The sequence below is a fragment of the Mus musculus genome, chromosome 11 (genome assembly GCF_000001635.26).
Source record: "Mus musculus strain C57BL/6J chromosome 11, GRCm38.p6 C57BL/6J".
Lineage (NCBI taxonomy): Eukaryota > Metazoa > Chordata > Mammalia > Rodentia > Muridae > Mus > Mus musculus.
Window position 1 is genome coordinate 18,566,126 of NC_000077.6, and position 13,663 is coordinate 18,579,788.

Genomic DNA, 13,663 nt, shown 5'->3' on the forward strand with positions numbered 1-13,663 from the left:
CCTATCAAGCCACTCAGAAACGACCTCACTCTTACATCCTTCACTCGAATGCTTCCAGCTAACAGGACCTAACTGCTTCCTCTGGTCCTTTCCATTCTGCTGGGGAAACCTGTAGGGTGGAATAAAGTTTTCCTGGGGATGAACAATACTCATGTGCAATTTCACAATCCAGTTCTATTCTGATTGACAAAATTAATCTAGTCTATGTTCAAACAAAGAGAAAGTATTTTGGCAGCCAGGAAGCATTTGACAAAGTCTGCATACACTTAGTGTTGTTAGAACTACCAAAACTGCAACAGAAATATGAATAATAGGAGCCAAGCACACCCTTAAAGATTACACGATGCGATGCACAGAGCAAGCTCCCATACCAGAGAACAAACTCTCACATCAGGACTGTTCTGACTGAGAATCTCTCAACCGGACCAAGTCCCACTTGACATGGTTGCCTTTTGTGTGTCTAAAATAGCCTGTGTTATTCCTAAGTTCTGCCCCTGCTAATTCCAGGCAGGGTTCCCAACAGTCTGTGCATGACTTTACTTACTCATTCTGCAGGGACTTCACTGCTCACACTTCAGTGCACCCAGCTTTCTTACGAGTTGCCTCAGAACACACAATTCTCCAGATCATACATGGAACCTGGTCATCCCAGTTACAATGATCATAGTCCACAATGTGCTTGGTTCAGCAAGAATGAACTAGCACTACATGCCTAAAGAGTGACTTGGGTCAGAGGGTAACTTCTTCTAGATGAGGGTAGAAACAACACTATTAGCAAAACTCACCTACTGTTTCTTGAGATCCAAGGCCTTTCCATGCATTGTCTCATTTAATCCCAGCTATAATGCATACTATAGCCATGCTATCCCTTAACAGAGGAAGAAACCAGTCCTCAGAGAGACTGGAAAACTATCCTATAGCTGTGCATCTGGTTAGCTTATGGCCAAGACTCAAAACCTGCCTAACCTCAAACCAGAAGCTCTTCATTCCATCCTCCTCTATTCAGGGTCAAACAACACATTTTACAAAGACTAAAGTCACAGTGAACGAGTAAATTCATTTATCTTCATGGGCATACACATATGTTGACAGAGAGCACCATCACTTTCAACCTAAGACAAGAATCATGTTTTCAAATACACAAAGTGATAGGGGCAAGGAGGTCTCATATCTTAAGAGGACAAGCCTTTCTGTATGTTATTGCCCTTTTGTATGAAAACAAATTAACAACAATATGAACAAAAACAAAACCCAACACTTCATGGCCTTTTGTTTTAAAAAGTTATTCCACTTAAAACTGAAAAGGCCACATCTGTCACCTCAGAAATGTGTGAGTGACAGTCAAAAGTGGTTGCATCTTTTTTTTTCACTTTTTTTAATTTATTTTTTTAATTAGGTATTTTCTTCATTTACATTTCAAATTCTATCCCAAAAGTCCCCCAGACCCTCCCCCCCCCACTCCCCTACCCACCCACTCCCACTTCTTGGCCCTGGTGTTCCCTTGTACTGAGGCATATAAAGTTTGTAAGACCAAGGGGCCTCTCTTCCCAATGATGGCCGACTAGGCCATCTTCTGCTACATATGCAGCTAGAGACACGAGCTCCGGGGGGTACTGGTTAGTTCATATTGTTGTTCCACCTATAGGGTTGTAGACCCCTTTAGCTCCTTGGGCACTTTCTCTAGCTTCTCCATTGGGGGCCCTGTGTTCCATCCAATAGCTGACTGTGAGCATCCACTTCTGTGTTTGCCAGGCCCCCGCATAGTCTCACAAGAGACAGCTATATCAGGGTTCTTTCAGCAAAGTCTTGCTGGTGTATGCAATGGTGTCAGCGTTTGGCGGCTGATTATGGGATGGATCCCGGATTGCATCTTTGAAGTACCAAGTTTATCTTGTCTCCAAACTGACTATTCTTTTTCGAGGGCTTCTACATTTGCATCCTAAAGACTGAACCTTTCATGGGTCTTTCCTTTTAAAAAGGTGAACTATTTTTTTCCTTTGTGTATTTCCTAAATGGTTGTGTTAGCATATAATCTTTGAGTTTCATCAAGTGTGTTCAAGGATTAAATTAGTCCAGATTAGATGCTGGGGTTACAGTCTTTCACTGTGCTACAATGTGACCATGCCATTTCTGTTCTCCTGCAATGGGCTCACTTCGGGTGAACAACCTTTCACAGGGATCACACCCCAGCTATCCTATATATCAGATATTTACATTGTAATTTGTCACAGTAGTAAAGTTACAGTTATGAAGTAGCAATGAAAATAATCTTATGGTTAGGGCTCACCATAACATGATGAATTGTATTAAAGAGTTGTAGCATTAGGGAGGTTGAGAACCACTGTTTTAGGTTGACTTTTTTAATTGTTAAGATAGGGTATAACATTTCTTTAATTGGGGCAAAACAATTTAACTAATTCTGCTTCTAAAATCCCACTTATCCAGTCATGATTGAGTTTCTCCTTTTGTCTTTGCCTAATGGCACATCTTGGTTTGTATTAACTATTAGTCAGTTAACTGACTATGAGTGTGTACAGCTATAATGTACCAAGGCACTCTACTATGCCCAAGGGATGAACATAAGTGAGCTTTCTGTCACTAGTAAAGAACTTTCCGTGTTTTGGGGACAGGAAATCACTGGTCATTACACAAGTTACACCTAAGAGCTGGAGAGCTGACTCAGTGGGTAAGAGTGTGCTGCTCTTCCAGAGGACCCAAGTTTGATTGCCAGCACCCACATGTCAGGACACAACTCACTTTAACTCCAGTTCCAGTGGAGCCGATACTCTTTTTTGGTCTCTATGGATACCAGGCATGCAGGTGCTATGTGAGCATTCATGTAGGCAAAACATCCATACACGTTAAAAAATTCAAATAAATCTTGGAAAATTTATACCTAGAGAATGCTTTGTGGGGTCATGGGTAACACTCCACAGAAGAGATTAACTAATATCTGAGGTAATGAGCCAGGAAACGTCCCCGGGGGGACTGATAATTAAGCTGAGGAGTAGCCATGCTTTGTTTGCTTGTTTCTTATTTTTAACTTATGTGGGTCTTTTATCTCTGAGTCTAAAAAAAATGGGATTCTTTTACCCATACCCTGATACATAGTAACAACATTCACTCATCTCTGTAAATTGAGACTGCCTGTGACTAGTTTTTCAGGATCATTCTTTCATTCCTAATTCAAATACAGACTGTTTCTGTTGTTTCCCACTGTAGTATGAACTTTCTTTGCTCATCTAAATCCTTTGTTATAATTGAGATAAAGATACATTAATATAAAAGTCATTCCCAGAAAATAAATTCCAATAAGGAGAGAAGGGAATGTCCATCTTGACTGACAACTACATAATAGACAAATCTGGAGTCACATTCCAGGGCCTCACCTTATTATATACATTGCCTTGTTCTTTGTTCTGGACCAACATGCTGACTGCAAACAAATGTTATCCGACGAGCATTATTGAGTGATTATTATATGGTAGGCACTTTGGTGGGCATAATGCCATGGCCAAGGAGCAAATTTTTACATAATAATGGAATTTGCTGGATGCTAGTTTATACTTTATTGGTTTTGTAAAACTGTCCATCCTACCAAAGGCTATTAACAGAGTCAATGTGATTCTCACCAAAGTCCCCATGCCATGCTTCGCATAAAAAAGAAAAAATCATAAAATTCATATAGAAGCCAAAAGGCCCTGGACAGCCAAAGCAACCCTGAGCCAAAAGAATAGTGTTGGAGGTATCACCATACCTTATTTCAAGTTCTATTCTAAAGCTCAAAGCTATAGTAATAAGAGCAGCATGGTACTGACAATAAAATTGATTCAGGATCTTTGTGAGAAAATGGGGAGCCACTGGGCAACTTCATCCTATCATTTTTCACAAAGATGCCAAAATATACATAATGAATAAAAGTTATCACCTTTAACATGGTGCTAAGAATCTGCATGCTCTACATGTAGATTGCTTGAACTAGATCCTTGCTTCTTGCCGCAATAAAAACATCAGCTCAAAACAGATAAAGAATGTCAATGTGTGACTCAAAACTCTTTCAGAGCTTTAGCAGGAAAAGTTCGGAATTCATTTCAATATATATGTACAAGAAATAACCTTCCAAATAGTATTCCAGTCACTCGAGAAATAAGGCCAACGATGGACAAATGGAGCCTTATGAAATCAAAGGACTCTGTACATCAAAAGAAATCGTGGATTGAGTGTAGAAGAAGCCCACAGAATAGAAGGAAAGCTATACAGCTTAGAGAGGGTTAATAGCTAGAATTTACAAATAGCTTAAAAGAACTAAACATCAAGAGAGTAAATGCAAAAAGTCAGGGTAGGACAGAGAGATCAGGGGATAAAAGTCTCAACAATGAATCTGACAAGCGGAGTCTGATCCCTGGAACATACCTGGTGGAAAGATAGAACCAGCTCTCAAAAGTTGTCGTCTGACCTCCGGCACCATGCACATGCGTGCTCACACAACACACATACACACACGAAATAAACGCCACAATACAATGCACATTTTAATTTTTTCAGTCGTGACATTAAATAACTTTGAATCTAATGTCAATTTTACAAAGTGCCCATTATGTGTCAAGGACTATAACTTTGTTTGGTAGGCTGCAGTTTTCATCAAAAAGCAAAACAATAGCTGTTCTTAAGAGGCTAATATAGAAACATTGTGTGTTTCCTCCCACTTTTCTCCCTGCTCCCCCTTCCTACCTACCTCTTCCTCCTCTTGCTCCCTGTGTCTGTAGCGTTGGGCTGCCTTAGTGTGAATCTCAGCCCTACCATTTAATAATCAGATAATTCTCAGCAAGGCTTTACCTGCTCCAGCCTCTGTTAGCTGGTCGTACCTTCCTTCCTGTTCTTCATGGCGCTTTGGAAAGTCTCCATTTGTCTAGAAATCTTCAGAGTTGTTTCAAGGTAATGAGGTTTGACTTACTCCTGCCTGGGAAAGTGGGTCTGCCCACCTAGAAAGAGGGAGGAGACATGGAGTGAAACAGCTCTCTCAGCTGAGGCTCTCGAGAGCAAGGCATATTAAGAAAATCCAGATGAAAGCAAAGACGGATGAGCATGGACCAAGTCCATGTTCAGCATGGTCCTCGGAGCCTCAGTGTTTTCCTGGGCTTATTGGTGGAAAGAAATCCACAGGGAAACACGGGTAGTTCTGTCAAGCTCGAAAATACCACGTGTCATCCTGATTTCCAACAAATGATACCACAGCAGAAACTGCTAGAATCTCCCTCTCTCCCCAAGTCTGTATAGGAGATCTCCACTTATAATGCTTTCCTCTCCTTAGAGGTTGTTATAGTTTTGTTTTCTCACTGCATGCAAATAGTTGCCAGTTGGGGTGAGGGGGTGGCATACAACCCTGAAGAGTAATCCTTATTACTCTTAGGAAGGCCTCTAGTATCCAGGCTTCATATCCCACAGAAATTATCCAGAATGCTCCTGAAAACAGCAACTTGAGTTGGTGACTGCCTACGGGAACCATTTCCAATGTTGTCTGCTGGTGTCGGTTTGTTTCTCTGAATTGAACACCGGAGGTGACAAATGCTCTGCCTGGAAAGGCTGAGCCCTGAGACTACCCTGATACCAGCACCAGAGCTGATTAATCAGTGCTCTACAGACTTGAGACTTGGGTGTAGTATAGTGAATTTCACATTGTTGTTAAAAAGATATCTCACAGGAGCAATGGGCAGAGGAAGCTTGAATTTGGCTTATGTTTTCAAGGGAATAACAGTCCTTGGCAGGGGCAGGAAAGGCATAATTGTATGAGCATGCACAGAATTCTATGAGCAGCTTGAGATTGTGTTCACAGTGGTAGAAGCCTGCTTTGGTTACTCTGTACACAGAGTCAGTATACACAGGCTGAAAGTGAGAACAGATATATCTTCAAAGGGTGGCACACCCTCACCTTCCACAAGCACAGCCCTGCCTCTTAAAACACCCCTCCTCCCAAAGTCTTCAGTAGACACAAGAAGCTGAAGTGTAAGCTCATGAAAACAAGGTCAAGAAAGACATTTTAGATTCAATACGTAGATAGAGATGTGGATAGAGAACTGGAGTAAGGGTCCAGGAAAGTGCTCAGGAATGGGGCTCTGGGAAAGGTGGAGGTCAGGAACGCCTGCTGGAGGGAGCTGAGGGATCTTTGTGAGGCAATGAGTGCTGGGGTTCAGGAAGGAGCAGTGCAGAAAGGAAGGGCCAGGAAAGCCAGAGAAACTCAACTTGTATACTATCAACTTCACTGTTTTGTCAAGCATCTGTTACTTAAAGAACTGGTCAGGGTAACCACATAACTCTCCTTTATTTTCCCTTTCCTAAAAGGGTGATTGTGAACCTTGGAGAACTGGCAAAGTTAAGTTACAAAGCTGCCAGCATCAGGAAAGATCTAGGACAGCATTGCGTGGGCCATTCCCTGCTCGGACTTTGAAACAACCTTGCCTTGTATGGTTTGGGAGTACTGGAGATCCTCCTATCCCGTGCCTCCCGTTTAAATGCCTCTTCAGTCTAAGCCATGCATCTCACTAAAGTGCCTGTCATGGAACACCCCAAAAGGAGCTCAGACAGCAAGCACAGAGTGGTGGAGTGGCAGAGTGGCAGCTTGCTCCCCTGGAAGTACTTGGCTTTCTGCTTGGAACTAGCAGGTGGGGTGTTCTTCAGTGACTTAGCAAGGGGGCAAATTGCCTCCCTTCTTCATTAACAGCCTTAGGAACCTGAAATTTCTCAGCAGACATTTGTAGTTAAAGCATTTCACAGAGATGTGGAAAGGACAGCCTTGGTTTTGCTTGTTTTCATTATTCAGGAAGGGGCTTAATGGGGGGGGGGGTTGATGTTCAGAGGAGAACGCTCCCCTCCAACTTGTCAGAGCTCAGGCTGTGCTTTGTGTGTGGAAACTGAAGATGTCACCCACAATAAACGTGAACTGCTACCCGATGGGGGTGAATGCAGAGGAAAGCAAGAATGTATTCGATTGTGTTTACACGATTCCTTCACAGCACAGCAGGCAGTATTCACACCATAATACTCACCCTAACATAGACAATTTGATTTTCAACCTGGTTAGCCTGCATTCAGACATAGCAATACATGAAAATATATGCTTTAGCAGTGCATGCTAAACAAGGTTGCACACTTTAAGTCAGAATTTATTAGAGGTGAGTGTTGAAGTTGGTGATTGTGAAAGTCCTAAAATTTTCAGTTCAACACATGACACCTGTGTTGAAATAAAGAAAAAAATACAATTTACTTAAATGAGAGCCATATATATATATATATATATATATATATATATATATATATACATATGCAGTGTCTATAAAATAAATTTGTTTCCTTTTGACTTTTTTTAATGATTTAAAAAGTTTTAAAACAAAATGAGAACATAGTCCTATCCCACATGATAAAAATATCACTACTATAGCTAAGCAGGAGACTGTAAAATACCCATCTAGGTCTGGTGCAGAAGGCAGGGGGAGGGTGCCACGGCACTCCAATCGAGTCAGCCTGTCAGGCAGGGATGCCTAAAAGCTGCTCATGAGGCAAAAAGAGTTTCAAGGAAGCTCTCCTCCTGGAGTCTGGCGTTCCCTTAATTCTCCATTCCCGTGTTAGTCTAGTGTATGGATCCATGTGCTCTCTTTCAGTATCATCTTATTATAAGTACCTTTTAAGATTGAATTCTGACATAGCTAAAGCCTTCTGCCAGTGTTCCAACAGTCCTAGAATGTGCTTGAGCTAGACAGTGACATTCAGAATAGCCTCTGGTATTACACTATCAATAAAAGCCAAGTCGCTCCCATATACAGGAATTTACAATGGTTTAGGAGGTAGATCGGGCTGTGGTTTTAGAGTATTGCATTATACATGAGATGGTTAGCTAGAACGGAACTCCCTAGTTAGAACCATGACTTGGGTGTGAAAGCCCTTGCCCTAGGAGTAAAAAGTTCTCACACCCAGCTTCTAAGACTATAGCTGGCCTTAGATAGGGCTGACTTTGTCTCAGTTATTTTATTGCCTAGTTCCTGCCAGTCTTTGCGTTTTCATTTCTCTGTTCTGTGTAAGAGTCATTAAGCATCCGGTTACCTCATTTGTACCTTGCGGGTATGTCACCCAACTTCCTTATTGTCTTCTGCATAAAAAGTCTGATGTTCGATTTGAAAAATTACATTCAGATTCCACACGACCTCTCCTGTGTGCATCTATTTGTCACTCATCCTACGCTTTGTCCACCTGCGACTAGAGACCTGTTCCACGCAGACAAAGGGGCCCAGAGGGTCTGCGGCAGGAGGGGTCAAGGAAACCAATCTAAAAGCCCTAAGGAGATTTTCCCACTTGTGACAGACACAGCAGCCCTCTGTGTGTGTTGCTTCTGCCTTCTTACCATTAGAACTAAATTAAATCAAGTGTAGGCAACCGTCTATTTGTATCACCTGGGTAAAATCAGAGCTTTGCCAGGGCAGGTCAAGTATGCTCAGGCCTCCACCAAGGCCCTGCCCCTTCTGCCCTGTAGGCCAGGCTTACTAGCTAATATAACGTATGACAGATGAACTCACTGTGCCATTTGCCTCCTCACGGGGTTACTCAATGCTCTAGATTCATTTCTGTTGGTATGACAAACACTAACAAAGAGCATCTTTGGGGAGAGAGGGGTTATTGGAATTAATACAAAAAATTATATTAGTGCTCATGTATGAGAGCCAAATACATATATACACACATGCAGTATATATGAAATAAATTTGTTTCCCTCTGAAATTTAAGTCTTTGAAGAAAGAAATTGAAGAAGATGTCAATACTCGTGAATCAGCAGGATGAACATAGAAAACATGGCCATCATATCAAAAACAGTCTACAGATTCGATGCAATTCCCATCAAAAGTTTTACACAATTCTTTACAGACATTGAAAGAATGATACTCAACTTCATATGGAAAGACAAAAAAACTACAGGATAGCTAAAAATAATACTGTGCCATAAAAAACAAAAACAAAAAATACTTCTGGAGGTATCTGTGATTTCAAGCTGTACTATAGAGCTATAGTAATTAAAAAACACACATAGTATTAGCATAAGAAAGACAGATTGATCAATGGAATTGACTTGAAAAGATCTTCACCAACCAACCTATACCTAGTAGAGAACTGATATCCAAACTGTATAAAGAACTAGAGAAATTAGACACCAACAACCTCAATAACCCAATTTAAAAATGATATATAGAACTAAACAGAGAATTTTCAACAGAGGACTCTAATGGCCGAGAAGCACTTAAGGAAATGTTCAACAGCCTTAGTCACCAAGGAAATGCAAGTCAAAATGACTCTGAGATTCCGAATGGCTAAGATCCAAACCTCAAGTGACAGCTCATGCTGATGAGGATGTGGAGCAAGGGGGACAGTCCTCCATTGCTGGTGGGGGTGTGAACAACCACTTCGAAAATCAATTTGGCAGTTTTTCAGAAAATTAAGAATAGTTCTAAATCAAGACCCAGCTACACCACTCCTAGGCATATACCCAAAATATGCTCCACCACACTACAAAGGACACTTGATCAATTATGTTCACAGCAGCTTTATTCATAATAGCTTCAAACTGGAAACAACCTAGATGTTCCTCAACTGAAGAATGGAAAAGAAAAATGTGGTACATTTATTTACACAGTGGAGTATTACTAAGCTGTTAAAGACAATGACAGCATGAGCTTTTCAGGCAAATAGATAGAACTAGAAAAGACCACCCTGAGAGAGGTAACCCAGACCCAGAAAAACACACATGGTACGCACTTACTTATAAATGGGTATTAGCCATGAAGTACAGAATAACCATGCTACAATCCACAGGCCCCAGAAAAGCTAAGTAACAAGGAAGGCCCAAGGGAGGATGCTTGAATCTTATGTAAAAGGGAAATAAAAAAGACATTGGGAGTGGATGGAGAGGGGGAACTGGGTGGGAGAGGGGGTGTCGAGGGAAAGGAGGAATCAAGTGTGAAGAGGGTAGAAGGAAAGAGAAGGGAATGAGTACAGGGCATCTCTAGGGTGAACTAGAAATCTAGGACAATAGAAACTCCCAGGAATCTACAGAGTGGTAGCAATAGGGGATGTAGAAACTGAAATGGTTACCTCCGGCAATCAGGCAATACTTTCTTTTTTATTTAAATTTAGAAATTTGTCCTGTCTAATCCACAGGCTTTAAAAAGCTTTTGATAAAATAAAATAAAATAAAATAAAATAAAATAAAATAAAATGAAATAAAATAAAATAAACAAGTCAAACCAAGACACTGCCCAGGCCCTTTCAGCCTGCCAAATAAATGAGCTCTTCAGTTGTGGGTACCAATTGGAAGAGTGAGGAGAAACATGAATGGGAGCCACCATAAAACAAATGTATGTAACTGAAGGGTCCGCCCTGGGTCTAGGAAATTGCCTTTACAAAAGAGGAAGAAAAGGGAAAAAGGAAACAAAACAACACAACCTCAAAGAGAAAACCCAGAGTTCCAAATCAGCTTCGGAACTGTCCCACAGGGCAGCCCTGCAGCTCTAGTGCTGGGATCCTGCCACACAGCAGACTCCACAGGCAACAGAGTGAACGCTCACTCGTTCACTCAAACCTCTATGGTGCTTCAACAGTGGTCTCATTTCTAGGCAAGCTTACAAACCTGTACAAGGTTGGAACCATAATTTACGTGGGTGCTAAGATTCAAGAGAAAAGGGAAGAAAGAAAAAAGAAGAAAAGAGAAGAAGAGAAAAGAAAAGAAAAAAACCCAACCTTTTGGGGAGGCAAGGGCATTTAAAGGAACCACAAGAATGCCAACAATATTCAAATCCCCCCCTTTTTTAAAAGAGATTTTTTTGGGGGGTGGAGACTTTAAAGTATTTCACTCTAAATGTCAATGGAAGAATGTCACTAATACACCCTGGACACCTTTGTAATGTAAATCCATGCCCCCTCCCCTTTTTTAAACATGGTGAACTTCAGCCTAGCAATTGTTACAACAAATATTATAGTCTAAAGCCCAAACACATTTGAGCAACTTTTGAAATTGAACTGAGTACAAACCAAATAAAATTTACAACATAACAAACATGTCCGCCTAGGACTGGGGACACTTGAACCTTCCGCATGGATCCTAGGGCCTTCTCCCATAAGTGCCTCTCTAAGTCATCAAGGTTGTCATCTTCAGCTTCACTCTCAGACTCCTTCCTGGGCTCTGGTGCTGCTGCAGGCTCTTCCTGTGCTGATGTGGTGATGACAACAGAAACAGCTGCAGGGGTTGCAGCAGCTGGGGTGGCCAGGGCCTCAGCCTTCTCCTTCTTGTGTCTAGGTGCTTCTTGTGTTTCTTGTCCTCCTCCTCCTCCTTTTTCTTTCCACCTCCTTCTTGACCAGAGTTCCTGGCAAGGGATGGGCTTGGTGTTGGTACTGCAGGTGACCAGTTTGTGACTGGTAACACAGGTGACCAATTTGTGGAGGGTGACTGAGACTGCACAGGAGAGGGAGGTGCTGAAGGCTTTTTAGCTGCTGGCTCAGGAGATCCAGAGACAGATCTGGAAGATGAAACCCTTCTTAACTACTGAGGGCTCAAGGAGGCAGCCATTTTTATCTTTTAGGGCTCCAGAGTTCTGGAGACTCTCCTAATAGGCCTAGTACTTGGAGATGGAGACTGCCTTCCTTGGAATGACTCTGAAGTTCCTCTTCATACAAGGAGAGGGCTTGAGGTCTGGTTGTGGTGATTGGGCATCCCAGGTGGAGTGGCCTGGGGAAGACCCTTTCCTATGCTTTGAAGATAAGGAGGCTGAGTGTCTCTTGGTGACTGGGGGAATGGGGGGGGTGTTCTTTGTTTAGGAGGTGGAGAGCGGGAGACCTGGCACTTTGGTGGTGGAGATGGTGCTGCCCTTCACTTGGGAGGGAATGGGGGTGAGGTGGTACTCCGTTTTGAATGTAGGGAAGGAGAGTATATCCTCTGGATGGGAGGAGAGTATCTTCTTGGAGATTGTGAGCAGCATCGGGGAGGAGAAGGGGTCCTTTATTGTGGTGGGTTGGCTGAGCCACCCAGGAGGTAGAGGTGGGGAGGAGCAGGGGCTGGAGAAGGGGATCATTGGCCTTCTGGCAGGAGGCAGATAAGGACTTTTCCTTCTACTACTCTTAGTCACTGGCAACTTCCATTGCTTTCCCATCTGCATCCAAGGGGAAGTCTCTCTTTGGCACTTTGGAGGTGATGGAGAGGCACTCTGAGAAGGGGAATGTCTCTGCTGCCTGCCTACCTCACCATTCTTCACATGGTGAGGATCTCTTGGGCTGTTCAAACGAAGGCTGCTGATTCTGGCATCTGTATTGTCTCCTCTGCTGCACAAGTAGCTAAATATCATTAATAGTGTCAGCTTCTTGTGGACAGGACCTTAGCATAACTATCATCTGAAAGGATTCACCCAGCAGCTAATGGAAACACACTCAGAGACCCACAGTCAAATATTAGGTGGAGCACAGGGAATCTTGTGGAAGATGGGGAGGAAGGATTGAAGGGTCCAGAAAGGTCAAGGATGCCACAAGAAAACCCACAGAATCAACTATCCTGGGCTCATAATTGCTCACTGAGACTGAGACTGAACCACCAACTAGAGAGCATATACATGGGATTGACCTAGGCCCCTGCATATATGGAACAGATGTGTAGCTTGGTCTTCATGTCAAACCCCTAAAAGCAAAAGCAGAAGCTTTCTCTGACTCTGTTGCCTGCCTTTGGATCTCTTACCCATAACTGGGCTGCCTCTTCTACCATCAATAGGAGAAGATGCACCTAGTCGTACTGCGACTTGCTACACTAAGGCAGGTTTATATCCATGGGATGCCTCTCCACCTCTGAGGAGAAAGGGAGAGGGAAAAGGACATGAGGGACAAGAATGGACTAGGAGCAGAGAAGGAAGTGGAAGTTGCAATGGGGCTGTCAATTAATTAATTAATTAATTAATTAATGAAATATCCAGGTATAGCCCATTATTTCAGAAAAGTTGTAGGAACTGAATCAGCTAGTCATATAATAACCAAGAGCCAGTGAAATGGCTCAGTGGGAAAGGGCACTGATCACTGAGCCTAACTATTTGCATTTGACTCCTAAAAGCTACATTGAGAAAGAAGAGATGAACCCAACTTCTACTAGCTATCCTGTGATCTCTACAAGTATTCCATGACATATCAACATGCAAAGAGAGAGAGGGAGAATGAATACATGAAAGAAAAAAAGAAGAAGAAGAGTTGGCTCAGTGATTAGGAGTGCTTGTTACTCTTGTAGATGACTAAGTTTGGTTTCAAGCTCCCATGTCAGAAAATTAACAACCTTCTATAAAGTACAGATCCAGGGAATCCTGCATTCTGGGCTCCATGACTACCTACACAAAATCTCTCTCTCTCTCTCTCTCTCTCTCTCTCTCTCTCTCTCTCTCTCTCTCTCTCCCCCCCCTCACACATATACACAAGAAAAATTATAAAATTAAAGTCTGAAAAACGCAGTAACAAAACAACAGGACAATCTTCCACAAATGTGCTCACCAACTTGGTCTAGATAATTTCTCATTAAGACTCTCTTCCCGGATTATTCGAGGTTGTGCCAAGTTGACATTTAAAAGTAACCTGCATAGTCAATATTCATAATTCCTTGGCT

The 13,663-nt window shown here is 42.3% G+C and overlaps 1 pseudogene; it reads right to left on the reverse strand.

Moving 5' to 3' along the window:
* Positions 1 to 10,909: 10,909 nt before the first annotated feature.
* Positions 10,910 to 12,358, reverse strand: Gm12024 (predicted gene 12024; annotated as a pseudogene).